This window comes from Grus americana, chromosome 4, assembly GCF_028858705.1.
Source record: "Grus americana isolate bGruAme1 chromosome 4, bGruAme1.mat, whole genome shotgun sequence".
Classification (NCBI taxonomy): domain Eukaryota; kingdom Metazoa; phylum Chordata; class Aves; order Gruiformes; family Gruidae; genus Grus; species Grus americana.
Window position 1 is genome coordinate 82,339,685 of NC_072855.1, and position 16,670 is coordinate 82,356,354.

General features: G+C 50.0%; 1 long non-coding RNA gene across 2 annotated transcripts in view; it reads left to right on the forward strand.

Annotated features, from left to right (window-relative positions):
- The window catches only part of LOC129205947 (uncharacterized), a 48,177-nt gene extending 45,149 nt beyond the window's left edge, over positions 1-3,028 (forward strand). For both annotated transcript variants that reach the window (XR_008576927.1, XR_008576926.1), the window contains one exon: positions 1,093-3,028. This is a non-coding gene — a long non-coding RNA (uncharacterized LOC129205947). The remainder of the gene's footprint in view (positions 1-1,092) is intronic.
- The last annotated feature ends 13,642 nt before the right edge of the window (positions 3,029-16,670 follow it).

The window sequence follows — 16,670 nt, forward strand, 5'->3', positions numbered from 1 at the left end:
AGAGTCCATTACATCCAGCAGGTGTTGGGGTTCAGGCTGCACTTCCGTTGCATATTCAGGCTGCCTTCCCTTAAACGGCACAAGCATGTCATATTTATTGCCCTTTTTTTTTTTTTTTTGTGCGTGTGTCCAGCATTCCTTACCTCCCCCTCATCCCTCCTTTCTGTAAAAGTTCAGTGGCCTTGAGGGTAACTCGGACAATACTCTTTTCATAAATCACATGGTGGGATTCAGATTGCCAAACTGTAATATGTTCCTTTATAAAAAAAATCTCTGGGGGCACAGCCTGACCGGCATCGGACTTGTTGCACAGCAGGGCTGGTTTTTGGCTCGGGGTCAGTTAAATAATGCCGAGCCTGCGTAAAATATCTGACCGTGTTAATATAAATATCGCTGTCCTCTCAGAGATAACCTCGTTTGCTGGATATGGATTTCTTCTCTCTTAGTTCAGGGCACAGATGCTGGAACCCCGCTCTCGCCTTTCCTCTCCCCGTCACCCACCGCTGCCCCTTTGCGGGCAGCCCGACAGCTCTTAGGAAATTGGGAACTTGCCTGGGATGTGGCTACGTGTGTGTGTGTGTGGGGCTCTCAGCTGCTGTGCCATGCTAGGGTTCTCACCTGACACTGGCGTTGTCCTTGAAAGAAAGAGGATGAAACGATTGGCCTAATCGAGGAGTTTAACGTGCTTTTGATCTTTGAGCTGCTACCACACTATTTGCTACTGCCAATGTCGGTGTCCGCCTGCGATCTTCCCTGACTTGAAAGCAGGACGAGGAGAGGCGGGTTTAGTACAGAAGTGTTCTTGCTGAGGCTGCTGGGCGCCACGACTGGACTCTCGATCGGCCCGCTCCTTGTCCTGTGGTCGATACTGCAGAGAGAAAAAATGACTGGAAAACACAGTAATCATCTGAACTTGAGGGATGACTGGGTTTGGATAAAGCAGGCAGAACAGCGCTGCAAACTCTGGCAATACATCACTCTGTAGGGACAGCCCTTTGCAATGATCAATTGTCATGTGGCTTTATTATGTGCTTGTTGCCTTTATGTAAGTCTTTGTGGCCTGATCCTGATGCTCTCTGTGTCTCGTTTCAGCCAGAATAATTCTCCCGTTTGCCGGAGTTCAGCCAAACAGAGCCGCGGGCCAGGCAGTCACCGCACACAGAAAAAAGGCACTATTCAGTGAGGCGCCGCTGAAACGACTGCTTGATGGCCAAGGTACTCCTTCTCATGAATAAGGGGACAAAAGTTTGGGGCTAATAAGAAGCACAGCATTTGAGTGTTTGTTTTAAAGACAGTGGCTCATTCTGCAGGCCGCGGTACGGAGGCGAGGGAAAGTCTGTCTGGGGTCAGCAGTCTCCCAAAGGAATCGGCTTCTGTCTGCGCTGAATACGTAACTGCTCTTAACAGAGGTACGCAAGCCTGCTCCGAAGTCCACTGAATGCGGGGAGAGCCCGTCTGCGTACGTGGAATATGCCTTAATGGGACAAGCACAACACTTGGCTGAAGTACACAGAAGGACCTACTCGGAGACATTTACAGGGGAGAAAAAGGATGCAGAACTTGTCCTAAGGCTCTGCTGGAAAGCATTGCCCAGCTCTGACCCGCTGATTGAGCGGAGGGATGATTTGCACGGTGCTCTGTAGGAAACGTGCTTCCTGGGGATCAGATAAGAAGCAGTCGTATACAGCTACGAGGGTTCGAACCTCTGTGAACAAGTAATCGGGGAAATATCTGGGATGACTTGGAAATGCAAAGGATTGGTTTTGGGTTCTGGGTTTTGGGTTTCATTCCTATGGGAAAATATCCAGTGAAAGGCTTGTTTTTTCCCTTGACGCTTCATCCGACTTTTAGTTCATGTTTAGGTTCAATGGGAAATAGCATAGGCCGTTCATCTGTGAAAAAGGGTGCGTTTCCTATGGGAAGTTTAACGAGAAATAAAACAGCTTTTCAAAAATGTGACGCCCTAAATCTTTGCTAGCCTTTGAAGCTTTTCTCTGGGTGACGACGGTGGTCTTTTTACTCCAGAGCAAGGGTGGTATTTCTTTTAAGCCAAAGATGGAGTTTGATTGAAAACTGAAATCCAGTGTGCCTCAACTTTTGGATCCGTTGAAATCTAACCCTAGAAAGCTGTGAAGAGCTAGGAGCAAACCCGGGCTGCATCTCAGGAGCACAAAGCTCAATTCTCGTCTAGTCTCGCATACCTCTGTTGATAACATCTTTTCCGTGTAATGACTTTACATGTGTGTTGGGTTTGCGTGGCAAGGTTTTGGTAGCGGGGGGGCTACAGGGGTCGCTTCTGTGAGAAGCTGCTAGAAGCTCCCCCTGTGTCTGACAGAGCCAATGCCAGCCGGCTCTAAGACGGGCCCGCCGCTGGCCAAGGCCAAGCCAATCAGCGCCTCTGTGATAACATATTTAAGAAGAAGAAAAACACTTAGAGAGAGAGAGCTTTTGCAGCCGGAGAGAGGAGTGAGAAGATGTAAGAAACTCTGCAGACACCAAGGTCAGTGCAGAAGGAGGGGCAGGAGGTGCTCCAGGCGCCGGAGCAGAGATCCCCCTGCAGCCCCTGGTGAAGGCCATGGTGAAGCAGGCTGTCCCCCTGCAGCCCATGGAGGAAGGATGAGGGGGTGTAGCGATTCCACCTGCAGCCCGTGGAGGACCCCACGCCGGAGCAGGTGGAGGCACCTGAAGGAGGCTGCGGCCCGTGGGAAGCCCACGCTGGAGCAAGTTCCTGGCCGGACCGGTGGACCCGTGAAGAGGGGAGCCCACGCCGGAGCAGGTTTGCTGGCAGGACTTGTGACCCCGTGGGGGACCCCACGCTGGAGCAGTTTGCTCCTGAAGGTCTGCACCCCGTGAGAGGGACTCCATGCTGGAGCAGGGGAACGATGAGAGGAGTCCTCCCCCTGAGGAGGAAGAAGCAGCAGAAACAACGTGTGATGAACTGACCGCAACCCCCATTCCCCGTCCCCCTGTGCCGCTGAGGGGGGGGAAGGTTGAAGCCGGGAGTGAAGTTGAGCCCGGGAAGATGGGAGGGGGGGGGGAAGTGTTTTAAGAGTTGATTTTATTTTCTCATTCCTCTACTCTGTTTTGCCTAGTAATAAATTAGATGAATTCCCTCTCTAAGTTCGGTCTGTTTTGCTCGTGACAACAATTAGTGAGTGATCTCTCCCTGTCCTTATCTCGACCTACAAGCATTTCGTTATGCCTTTTCTCCCCTGTTTAGTGAATGAGGGGAGTGAGAGAGCGGCTCTGGTGGGCACCTGGCCTCCAGCCAGGGTCAACCCACCACAACCTGGCTTAAGAGTTAGGTCAGACACCGAGTTCCCCAAACAGCTGCCTGGGGCTGCCTGTCCTGTCAGGACATAGGTCCTTATCTTAGCAGATCTTTCTGTTTCCAGCAAGTGTTGATGTAACCTGGTCTGTGACCAAGAGCCCATCAGACAGCAGTGGATCAGTGCAAGACAATCTTTTACCTCAGGGCTTCGTGGTAAATGTCCCGGTGCTTCTTGGGCTCACGGTCTGGGAGTTTGTCTACGTTTTAGAAAGGGACCTTCAGGTCGAGGGGCTCATTGCCTTCTTTACCTCCATCTGAAATGGAAGAGGGAGAAACTTCCGTTTTTTATTATAAACGGCACAGGTGGGGCTAGAGGGAGGCCTGTTCTAGTCCACAAAAGGCTTGGATGACCCTTTAGCTGTGTAACGTTCTATTCACGTATTTCAGATTACTCATTATCTTGAGTCATTCCTCCTCCTGCTGGGGCCAACCCCTGACAGACACTTTTGGTCTGTTAAAATATTCCCCTTCACCCATGGGCTAGGCTAGCAGCGCTCGAACTGCGGGGAAAGTCCTGCGCTGAAATCCAGGAGGCTCGAGTCTCATTTCTGTCCCCGCAGTTCCCACTGGTTCACTTAACCTCCCTTTGATTGCGTATTCTGACTTTGCACGTTGGAATGGGGAGAAAAAGTAAACTGGTTTTGCCCTGTAGCCAGTACAGCAGTACCGTGTACCTGTCCGGATTTCTTTTCCCCTTTTTCAAGTAACGTTTTCCTCTGTGTGTGTGTGCACGTGTGCATTTGTTTGTTTCCCCTCCTGATTTAAAACACACTGACTCACACCCTCCAGCTGCTTCAGCATCTTTCTGATGCTCCTCAGAGCTCACGCTGATGTTTCCTGGTGACAAGGGGCCCAGAGCTGAATCCTGATGGAGAGGTTTTCCTGCAGGGGCCCTTGACAGCCCGCAGCAGAAGCTCGGCAAACCAGAGCCGCGGTGTTCCCTACCTGTGGCACCAGGGAGGCGGCTGAAGGGCTTGAAGAGATGTCAAGTGGGCGATACGTGCAGGTGGAGGGCAGGGAACAGCCTGCAGGAAAAATGTCGACAGTCAGAGCAGCGTCCTGAACGCGTGGCTGCTCTCGGCAGTAGCCAGCTGGGTACAGGGCTCGGTCTGCTCCTGTGCTTTCACCTCTCTGGGACTGCCCTGGGAGCTTCTGTTCAGCCACCGCCCGGATCGCCAGTTTTAGCAAGTAACAATTTCTGCCTGTGAAGCAGCAGATAAAGTCTCTCAGAAGACCCGCGTCCTTCAGAGCAGGGATTTTTTCTGAGCAAAAACGACCGTGCCGTGTAACGTGTGGCATGGCTTGCAAGCAGACACAATAACGTACCCAGAAAACAAACCTGTGGTGCGGCAGCGTGACGGCCGGCAGCAGAGGTGGTGATTGACAAGGGTCTCTGTCTAACGCCTGCTCCATTTGGGGGGAAGCATTCCTTTTGAAGCTGTTCCTGACCTCGGGCGCGTTTCTGTGCACGCTCCCTGTTGGGCGATGCTCGGCGCAGCCTGCCTGCCTCTCCTCCCGCCCTCGCCGAATGAGGAGACTTCTGCGCGCAGACCAACTGCAGGCATTCAGCGCAATACCCAAATCAGGATTTTATTTATATCCCAAATTCCATTTCTCAGCACTGTCAATTTTTTTCCCTTGCGGAGAAGCAAAAAGACAGTTAAAGGGACTTTCGGTGACATCCCCCCTGTTTAATGAAGCTTGGAGTTATGGGCAAGTGACTCGAACTGCCGTTATTATCTGCATGAGTGACTGAAGGCCGAGGGTCTAGCAGCGTGCAAAGAGCTCCACCGCAAATGTGCACATTGATCATTGCTAATCAGACCAACCAGGTCAGGGGTGCCGGGGAGATGGAGAGCTCTGAAAAAGCTGACAAATGAAGCAGCGGAGCTTGGGGGTTAATGTAATATTCAAACAGAATGAGATATTCATTTTCTTAACGCGCTTGTCACTTTTCCCTTCCTCTGACATTTTGCCAGAGACTACAATGAAGAGGCAGAGAGAGTGTGAGAGCGTGCGAGAGAGAAATGTCCTAACCGGGGTGGGGGGAGGAGAAAATCCTACAAGTGTATCTAAAGCGCCGGAGGGAAAAGGCGTGGGGACGTGCAGTTCTTCTGCGTCCTTCTCATTTTTCCAGTACTTTGCACTCTTCTGCAACAGAGCACTTTTTGTTTTGTTTTGTTTTTTTAAAACGTGATTCTGCTTTGGGAGCTTTTACATTTCTCCAGCCAACACTGTTCTGTTATTCTGCAAAAAACCTGCTCAGGCTGGATTGTCCCTAGAATGGATAAGTTTGGGGTGCTTCTCAGGCCAGAACTGTATTCCCCTGGAGGAAAACTGACTATGTTTAGCATTGTCAGGGGTGGGGAGCTGCGTGGTACGGTTGTTGGGTTTGGGGTTTTTTTCAGAACCACTGTACTGAAGGATGCGGGCAAAACATAAGCCACCTGTCAGAAGCATCATTATTGCCTTACTTGGGCTCCTCAGGACTGCCTGCCTTCCTAATAATAAATGTCTCACCTGAGGAATTTTAAGTAGCTGCTAAAAATTCACTGTACTTTGCGGTGTTTGGCGTGCTGGCAGCCAGGCCCGGTAACGCGCGACAATTGTAATTTAAGTGTCATAAATGGTATCTACCCAGCTCCTGTCGCGTAACCGGACATACCACAGCACGAAAGGTTTGGTGGTTCGTTCCAGTCGTCCCTGCAGGGCAGGAGAAGGACTTGAGAAGTCCCTGTGGTCAGTTCTGGGCTCTAACTGGACGAGTGCCCGGGTTATGGCAGAGTCGAGGCTTTCGTACTGTCTGAGCAAGGTAGGCACCTTATGCTTCAGGGAACTCTTAGCAAAAGCCTGCCTGGAATTAACGATTTGAGAGATTTATTTGGCACTCTATAGGTTAGAGGGACTTAATGCTCTAAGGAATGAGAGAGGCTTGAGAAACGAAGGGTCAGAGCTCCTGTGAGATCTTGGCCGATTGAATAATTATGCCGGCGTTGCAACGCGGCATACAGTGCTGAGGTCAGCTGTTGCGCGGGGAGGACTTCACGCGGAGACCCAGAACGCTCAAGCGCTGGAGATCTTGTGCGGTGCGGCAGAGCTCCAGGGTCTGAGATGTAGCAAGGACCGAGCCATTGCCCTCGATAAATCTGACCGCTCCTTCTCTATACACCTGCTGATCAGGAAATCACTCTCGAAAAATCAATCCCATTTTCTTTTTTTTTTAGCGGAGTTTCCTGCCCAGCAGAAAACTTTCTCTCTCCCCAATTATTTCCTAGGCATTTTCTTACTCTTGTAAAATCTGGAAGTTGTTTGTTTGTTTGTTTCCTTTGAACTAGCAAACTAGCAAACTTATTTCAGGGTTTACGAGGAGGCTGTGAATTGATTTTGGTTGTTTCATCCCAGATGCAACTAGCTCTCTGAATCTGCCTAGCAGGATGCTACAGGTCTTGACCGGGAGACTACGTGGTGACGGCAGGAGGAAACCCGCGTTACGCTGGCACTACAGGAAACGGGAACTTAGTCCTTTCCGGGCTGCTCTCTGCAACAGTTTCACGATGAAGTTGGAGGGAGAAGTGGAAAGTGAGAGGAGGAGGAGGAGGAGGAAAGGAAGCGTATTGCTGTTCGTCTTGTTCCTCTGGAGTGCGTTACAGCTCCAGTTCAACGGTAATGAAATCAGCCTATTAACTTCACCAGACTTTAAACTGCAGACTCCCTGTAGTTTTGGAAAGCACAGCTCAAGTCATCGTATCAGAACCGACAGGAGCGTGTAATAGCAACGGGAACAACATATAGCGTAGCAAACGCCTCGATTTTCTTTCCTTTTTCCCCACGTACGGCGAAAAGCACAAAGGACGGAAGGCAGGCCTTTGGGGGAACAGTGACCGGGCTGGGTCTCGGGAGATGTCTCTTCTTTCCCACCGGGGTGGTACAAGATCTGGAATAAGCAGCTGATTTTTTTTCCTTCTTCTTTGTTTTGCAGATCATTTCAAGATGTTCTTTTTTCTCCCATCTGTTTTGACTATCAGTTCTTCAGGGCTGGCGTGATTTCTTATTATGTTCCTTTTACAGAGAGGCTTTCTTCCAGCATGAGCCTGTCTGTCCTGAAGTACAGAAGAATAATACCGAATATTTGTTAAAGTCGACAAGCAGAATTATTTAATCTTCCTGCTCCTTTAACCAGCACTGCAGTCTGCTGGCTGCCTGCGATGTTAGGTACTCGGTAACATTTTTCTAAGACAAGCTCTCTCTCCTCATCAAGCTTCTGTCTCGGAGATTCATGTGAAGCATTTCAGTTTATTCAACCTTTAATCAGATGCCTGACCTGTTCTGAACAGTGCTCAGCTTATGACCTCTTCCCAATAAACAAGTTTTAAACAAGCTGCCACATCACATTTTTTGCAGAAAACGAACGTGAGACAGCAAGGGGAGCTAATCATGCCAAATATCGCTCTTTTTGCCAGGCCGCTCTGTCTTCTTCCCTGCAAGAATTAATTTACATTTTTGGAAAAGCACGACCATCTCACTGAAAAGAAATGATACAATTTCTATAGCGTCGAGAGATCTGCCGTTCTGAGGGGAATGAAGTGTATTTAATTAGGCAAAATGTTCTTAGTGAGTTGTCCTGAAATGAACACTGTCCAGTGCACTGCCTTCTGCTGGAGTTACACGTGATTTAAAGGTGAAGGCCAACACCACAGTTGTCGGGACCGCTGGTCCTTTGGACGTGGAGTACTTAGGAACTCATCAGTTACGGCGAGAGACGAGGAGGGTGTTTAGAGAACCCCCAGACACGCTGCTGGGGCGGTAGGCTCTGATTCTCAAAGTGACGTAGCGTGCGAGTCATGTTGGGGACCTCAGTAGCTTAGAGCTGGGTCTTGATGTTGAAATTATTTTGGTTTGGGTTTTTTTTCCCTTCTCTTTCTTTGATCTTAATAAGAAGTGGAAAGTGAAGAAAATGGTGGGTTTTTTCAGTGACTGCAGTCATCTTGGCCGAAAGTGCTACCATCTTTGGAACGCTTACTGGCAGCTTCAACACCGGACGATGAAGCTCAGATGCGTAAATGACCGGATTCCACTCGCCGTGAGGGTGACTGCTGTAACAGGATGCTGTGCCTAACGTTCCCTTTTCAGGCTAGGGTCTCCGTTTCCCCATGGTAACTCCTTTTACTGCTACTAAATGCGCGTTGCCTCCTTTTCCCTGTCAAACAGGGTGGAAAGCATCTGGAGGCTTTGCGGCGCCATTCTCTGCAAGCGGTGGCGTGCCAGAATAGCGCACCTGGGTGCCAGCTTGGGGCAAAGTGTTATAAATACTGGCGATCAGGACACCAGTCCACAGGTGTTTGAACACGGGCACTTCCCTGGAATATTCTCTGCTCCCTAAGTTGGCCACCTACTTAGTACCTGCGTCGCCTTGGCCTGGTAAGAGCAGAAACGCTGGAAACGAACGGAGGTAAATATCGCCAATTCTGTTTCAGGCGGTTGTTGGCATCACGATGCAGTTGAGCGCTGCGGTTACTGCAGGGGAAAGATAACAAATATCGACCAGACTTTGCGTCTGTCCTAAACAGTACGATCTCCAGGACACCGTTGTTTGCCGATAACGTCGATTTTTCAAACGTAGTTTCTTATCGCTCTGTTGCCTAATGTTTCTGCGAGAGGTGTTTAAATTAGCTTAGACCAGAGGTGCCATCACAAATGTTGTCAAGCAAATAACGCAATTTTTCTCGTATAGCCACGGCCTCGACGACACATGGACCTTGTCCATTGGTGAGGCTCAGCGCCAATAAACGTGACTGGCAATAACGGTGCCTGTTTGCTTTCCTTTCTAGTCCCCTTGGATTGTACAATGTTCCAAGACAATTTGGTAACAGCTGAACTTGGCCCTTTCCTCTGGCTCCCTCTGTGATGCTGAAGGAGTCGCAGCAGCGGAAAATTGATTTTCGGTCAGTACGTTTGGTCCCATTTTGTAACATTTCGAGGAGGCTATTGAAGTTGGAGCGCATCCTCTACCTTGTGCTCAGTAGCTTGTAGGACAGGCTGAAGACATGCACAGGGAAGGTAGGAGTTGTGTAAAGTAAATTGGGGAGGAGACCAACCTTGGGCAAATTACCCCTGCTCCAGCATTACTTGCCTTCTCTACTTTGATGATTATCTGTGGAGGAAGGAGTCTACAATGCTCCTGTAGTGCTCAGCACACTCGAGCCTCTCCAAACACTCCAGAATCACAATAAAATTGTAAACACAGCCAGATTTTTTTTTTTTTAATTAATCGTGATTTTTGTCTAGTTTCTGGTGTATCTTGAACAGCTTAGACTGTGTTTGGCTGTTAGTCAGATTAGAAGAGGATAAAAGATTTTTTTTTTCCCAGACTTCAGAGGGTTTAAGAAATTTTTGTTGGTGGTTTCCCTTAACTGGACTTTGGAGTTTAAAAGGGGGAAAATGCCTCAAACGCTCTAGTAGTTTTCCCTCTTTCCCACTAGATGGCCGGTTGCGTTAAGTCCAAGAACCATTTTCAGTCTTGCCATCCGGGAGGCCTTTGGTGAGACGCGTCTGTCTCTATCTGCCAAAGCCCAGACGCAAAAGCTAGACAGAAAACGTGCTATTTAGGCAGGACGTTTTGAGGCAATACCCTGCTGGGTCATAAATAATTTTTTCCATCACTTGAGTATCATAATCTCTCATTCCCAACAGAAATAATATTCGACAGTAAAAGCAAGGGACAACACATCTGTTAGGAGGTCAGGAACTATAATGAGCGCCATCCCCTGAAACGCTATTGGAGACAGGAGAGCGGTACATAGCAATGTCTTCTTCTTTGCCAAGTTTCCATTTTTTTTTTTTTCCCCTTAAAATGGCTTGGCACCGGTTTATGGCTTCATATGAAATATTTATTATTGTCTTATTTACATTAATGTTGAATGCTTGATCAGAAGTCTGATCTCTCTCTAGTTTATATGCTCTCTTCCCAATAAACCCATTAAAACCCAGCTGCTGCGCAGGAGAGAGCGAGTATGAGTCGGTTCCTCTTTCCAGGGATTGTTCTTTTATAGATTGCTGTTGTGTCCTATTTGCCTCGCCCTTTTTCCTTACACTGAAGAAAAAGACAAACATCTAATATTTCACCTGGGGATGGAAAAACCTAAGAATCCTTACGGTTTCCCAGAAATGGTTCTGGGAAATGCTTTCAGGGACAGCAATAGCTGCGCTTGTTATCTGCCTGCTATTCTTGGTACGTACAGAACCCGACACCGGGTCGCCTTGTATTATCTGATCCCTCTGACGGATTTGCCTTCACAGCAGGTGCCGTCAGCGCTTTCGCAGAGGTTTAGTTGAGCGGTCTGTCCGGGCTCATCCTGGAGGCCTGTGTTTGTGCACAGAGATAAGCTTTGAGCTGGGGAGTCCCCTTCTGTTTGTGGCCGGACGGTAACACATTTCAGTGCCTCAAGACACATCTCGGACGCTCGTGGGACTGCCAGAAGTAACAAGGGTACGGATTCCCACAACTTAGGCTTTTTGCTCTAGAACCGCATTTTCGTGGTATTTAGTCCAGGAAGATTGCGGTTTAGGCAAAAGCAATGATTTCTGTCGTCCTTCTCTGCACCTTTGCAGTCTTTTGTACCCCCTAGCGATTGGGTCGCCTTCCTTTCCGTGGACCGTCTTCTCCACAAACTCCAGCCAGCCTTGGTTGTCTCAGGGGACGTATTTTGTCTACGTTTGCTCTTACTTGCCCTTACCCTTGACAGCAAAGGGCAAACACAGTCTCCACAGGAGAGGCGCTGAAACGAGAGTTCCCTGTACAGTGCAAGCTGAAGAGAAAATGGGCTTACAGCCGGGAACAGTCCGTGAGAGCGGGCCTCTCGCTTAAATAAACACTGAGCTTTTCTGACGGCGCCTGAGCCAAGCGAGGGAGAAACCGGGGTGAGCAAGCAAGGGGCTAGAACTGCCGAATGGGGCGTTTATGACAAAATGGTCCGGAGGAGCCAGCTTGCTGCTCCTTACAGACTGCTGCAGAATGTAATCTGGGCTTTGTAATCAGACAGAGAACAGGACTGGGGCTCAGGGTAAATGCACTTGTAAATAAATACAGAAATTCAGTCTGAATGGAAAGAAAAAGTTGTAATTTTCCATAGTAGAAGACTCCCCCAAGCGCCAGTACTTAATCACTATTTTTTTCCCCAAGCTACCCTCTTCCTGCCCCACCGGACACGTAGAAACTGCTGCTTCGCAGTCTCGATCACCCGTGTGTGACCCGCTGCCACCGCCGAGGACTCGGCGATCCAAATGTCCCCTGAGGCTGGCGTATTTTTCTTACGTCTCTGACTTGGAGCTGAATGTAGTTTTCCTGATTTGGGCTTTCTTGGGTGTCATTCCAGCTGTTGTACTGACGATCAAGAGCAGTCTCTCTTCTAGCAGATGTAACTGTAAACGCCACCAGGAAAACAGGCTCCTGAACGTGGTGATGTTTATTGTGGAGTGGCACACGCCGAGTGCGGGTGCCTTGCTAACAGGCTTGTGTTTCTGCTTCAGGCTCTGTTCACGGCACAGATACTTCCGTGGGAAGTCCCGTGGGGTGAACCTGTTTGGTCCCATCCTGATCGCGTTCTCCTTTTTCAGCTTTTTGTCTCCTGAGGACACGTGCTGTCGGAGACGCCGTAAAGCAGCCGCGCGAGTTCAGCGTGGAAGATGTCCCTTATTCTAGCTGCGTGTGAACGTGCAAGCTGCAAAGGATGCCTCCATCCCAGGTCTCTGATGACCGCAGGGGAGTTGGTGCTGAGGATTTTAAAAGCTCAGCAAAGAATCCTCTCAGTTGGGGCAGATCCAATTACCGTCCCGCCAAGGAAAACAGATTTTGGGTATGTTTAGGGCCAAATACTGGTGTCGGCAAAGTCAACAGCAGCTTTGACTGCTGTCTGAGAGCAGTGGGACTCTAGGCTTTTCTCATCTCTCTCCCCTTTACTTCAGTAAAAATTGAAGTCTAGCTGGAAGCGTTATTATCAGCTAGCAAAGAGGAAGCGAACCGAGCGGTCTCCTCCACGCCTTTCCATGTTAATACTGTCGCACATCCTGTGACTGTTCAGACATAGCCCTGGATTAATGGGGGGGTCACAAACTGACCTAGGGTAGCGCTTTTCAAACCGGGATCCCAGACTGCTGTCTTGTCTGTACACTCCAAACGTCTTCCTTTACAAAACAGTACAAGGAACGAAGAGCATACGGGCATTAAACCACAACAAAACAGAAGTCCAAAATCTACCGCAGTAGTTTAGAGTTAAAAAGTTTGGCTTATGTTTAAAGGGTACCGTTAAGCATTTTGAATGACATTTCCTATGATCTGTTAAACTTTGAGCGGTATTTCTGCAAGTTATCACCATGTACTTGACCAGACCTGACTATTATAATTCAGATATAAATGGGGCGTTCCCACATGCAGCGTACCAATGCATTTGCAGCGATGTTACGGCTGTGGCAGCGTACAGCACTCACGTGTAAAAGCAACTGAAAGGACTTAGAACCAGGAGAAAAAAAACTCCACCACATATATTTGAGCATCTTTTTATTTTAGGTGTCTTTATTGCATTTCCCACTGGACCCGAAGAAAACTTAATCTGCATTTTCTGTGATTAAAATATGATGCAAGCTACGGAACTTCAACCTTTCCTGTCAGCCTGCAAGACAGGGATAAGTCAAAGGAAAACCACCTTGGCTGTGGTTGTTAGCGTGCTTTTATACTTGACACAAAACTTTGCGCTTCTTGGTTCAGAGGAAAGAGAAAGATCTTTTCCCAGCACTTCAAAGCTTAAGACGCCACTTTCATTAAGGTCTTGTCTCTGCTTAGTGCCCTGGGTGGGAAGAGCATCTCCTGCCTGAGCAGACTTCAGGAACGTGCTCAGGTGCTGAGGCTCACTCCCACGTGGGGCTGATGCTCACTGCGCTCCTGTTTTCCCCGGCTGCTCTGCATTTAGACAGCTAGGCTCTTCAGAGAGCAAGCAGTGCAAAGCACCAAACAGCTGAGATGCTCTGACAGAAACGGCGAACTTTAGGGAACTGGCGCTAAATTAGCAGAAAGCTGAACACCAGAACCGAATACTCCGGTTGTCCATTACAGAATAGGTGGGCAGAGCTAGAACTAGCTGCTGGAGCTGATACCGTTCCTCAAAACAGCCTCCAGCTCAACACCCGGCGTTCCCTCATCCATCCCTTCCCCTTGCGCCTCTCTCAGTCCTCTGCCACCCCCTTCCTCCGCACGCACGCTTCTGTCTCTGTACTTTCCATGAAACGTGGCAATGCCTCCTGCCTGCCGGAAGGACAAGATGGCTCGGTCGCCCTGCAGTCAATCGGACAGCTTGGCGTGCACGGGAGAGCCTGGCCAGCCGAGTCACATTTTGACCTCCTTCATCTGCTCATCTGAAAAGTTCTGCATCCACACGAGCTGCCGGTCGCGTTCTGCTCTAGAGCCCCCCCCCCCCCCCCCCGCAGCTCCCTGCCGGGAAGCGGGGCCCCGGCCGTGTGCAAACCCCCGGGTACGGCTGGGGAAGGGCCCGCGCCCCCCTCCGTGTGCTGAAAGCGCACGCTGCTGTCGGGCCGGGTATCCGTGTGAGTCCAAGCCTAGCCTAAGCGCGGGCTCCTGCAGCGGGGCGGCTACGCACAGAGGCCTGGCGGGCTGCGGCAGGAGCGCGCGCCCCGACCGGGCCCAGGAGCAGGGCGCGGGCACGCGCTGGTGCAGCCGCCGCCTCACGGCGCGGCACGTGGCTGCGGCACGTGGCTGCGGCACGTGGCTGCGGCACGTGGCTGCGGCACGTGGTGCGCCCAGGGCACGTGTGCAAGGGGTGCTCCTGGCGCAGGCGCGCGGCGCGGCCCGTCCCTTCCGCCGGTGCTCGCGGCTGGCCGGCCGGCGCGTGCTGCCGGGGCTTTCCGGGCCGGCCGTCACGTGCTCTGGTCGCCCGCGTGCCGACGGTGCCGTAACGGCCGCTGGGGACCGCTCGTACCGCCAGGGGCGCGCCGGCAGGGGGCGCCGCGCCGCCCTCGTGACCGGGGGGGGGGGCTAGCGGCGCGTGCACGTGACCTCGTGGCACGGCCGGGGACGCGAGGCGCGGGGCGGGGCGGCGTGCGCCTTCGTTCAGCTGCGGCGGGCGCGAGGCGGGCGGCGCGGGCTCCCCTCGCGCGGGCGGCCGTTTCCCCTCAGGTGGCGGCGCTGATTCCCCTCAGGTGGCGGCGGGGGCGGCTGCTGGCGGGGCTCGGCTCGGCCCAGCGGGGGGGGGGGGGGGTGGGCAGCCGGAAGGTTATATTAGGCAGGGGTCGGTTTTTTTTACCCTTTCCGGAAGGAGGACAGGGGCTGTGTTAGCTTCGCGGTGGAGCCTGGGGCGGCGGCCGCCCGCTGCAGCTGCCTGGAATGTTCTGGAAGTGGTCTGAGGGGAGGGCAGGCGGGCAGCCCCGGTCCGGGAGTCCCGAGGAGCGCGGCTGGACTTTGTCGGTAAGAAAGCCGCAGCCGGTTGGGAAGCACCTGGTTATGGTTGTGTTACGGTGTGTGCTGAGGCCGGGTGGGGTGCCTTGTCTCACCTCCTAGGTGTGGGTGCCATGGGAGGCTAACTCCTGGTGTCAGCTTCGTGTTCCCAATTAAGTCTAATGCTTCCATATCCTTCCCACTACTTCTGGGAGCAGAGGCTTGCGGGCTGCCTGTGAGGAAAAGCGGGTATTTAGCCCTGTTGGGAAAAGCATAGAAAGCATGAAGGGTGCTGGGGGTGGGGTGGGCTGTGTCTCTGTGTAAGAGGCTGGAAGCATTTCTGTATCTTCCAGCCTGGCTAGTAAAGAAGGGCTTTGTCGTGTTTTGTGCTTTTTGCAAAACAAGTTAACTCTGCCCATTGTTGTCCGCTGGCTCCGCTTGTGCCAAGAGGCCTTAAGTCTGTCTTTGCAGTAGTAGCTTTTTTTCTTTGGTACTTGCTTGCTGTGCTTTTGGGTAGGTAAGGAAGGTTTGTGCTAAGGAAGTTTCCTTCTAAACCTCTCCTTCAGATATTTTGTTTTAATAACTGCATATTTTTCTTAGTGTTTTCCAGTTTATAAATATTATCTGTGTAAGAGCACTAGGGAAGGGGTTTCAGCGCTGCCCTTTATACTGTTGCAATGTGAGTTGTCTGTTCCTCTATAATGTGGCATATACTAATTTATAAATTTTATACTGACTTCATTAGGTTTGTAAATCTCTATGTAAAAGCTGTGTATGAATTCTAGTCTGCAGCGGTTCCTTAAGAAAAGGAATTGGCACTTGGTTATGGTTTTTTGTGTTGGCGATAGAAAAATTGTTGAGGTGCTGCTTATTTTTTTTGCCGTGACGGTGTTCTTTTATTGTGGTTGCTCAACTGGCAGTTTAATTAACCCATTACGTAGAGGTCAGATAGCAGTGCATGTGTGTGGAGTGGGCTGTTGTAGCTTCCTTTCAAAGCAGTATTTTGTTTTAAATGTTTTCCACCGCTGTGTTACAGTCGGAGATCTCTTTGGTCACGATGTTTGAGATGACCTCAGTGCTGCTTCAGTAGGAAAGGAGAGCTCATCCATGTGAAATAACTTCAATTAAGAGTTAATTATAGGAGGTGATGCTTCTGGGAGAGCAAACTATCCCAAGTCATTTACAATGGTCTGTGTCTAGTTACAGTATGTGTAATGTAATTTGATGTCTGCTACTAGAAATGCAAGGGTTAAAAATGAACTCCTAATTGGTAAGGAAGTATATCTTGTCTGTGCACAACTTGGTTTGAAGGAGAATGAATAGTTTTAAAAATGTGGGGATTTTATTTAAAAAAAACCCAAAACAACAAAGTGCAAAACAACAACAGAGAAAACCCAAAAGGACCATAAAACCCAAGAAACAACAAAACTTTCCAGTGAAAGTTGAGTAGCACTGCTTCATGGTGTTTATTTTCCTCTAGGATGTTTCTTTATGACAGAGTAAGATTTGCATACTTTCAGGTGTTTGAAAAGTATTGGTTTCTGGCTAACACTGAAAGGAGCAAATGTTTGGGTTTTGGGGGTGGGTGTTTGCTTTTAGTTTTGGTGCTTTATTTGGTTATTTTCTGTTTTGTTTCCTGTTTGTGTGGTGTTGTATAACAAAAAAAAAAAAAAAATGGAAGTGCTGGGTGTTCTGGAGTTTCTGAGGGTCTGCTGTCCTGCAGACTGCGCTGCCAGAGATAAATGGAACTGGTAGATACTGTAAACAGTGTAAGCTCTCTTAAGGAATGGGAAACAGCTGCACGTGCTCATCAAAGAGTAGCCCTTCAGGGATGGTTCTTTGAATTTCTTTGTATCTCCAAATGAGAATCGTTTAGGGCTAGGTAAGGGTCAGATTTTG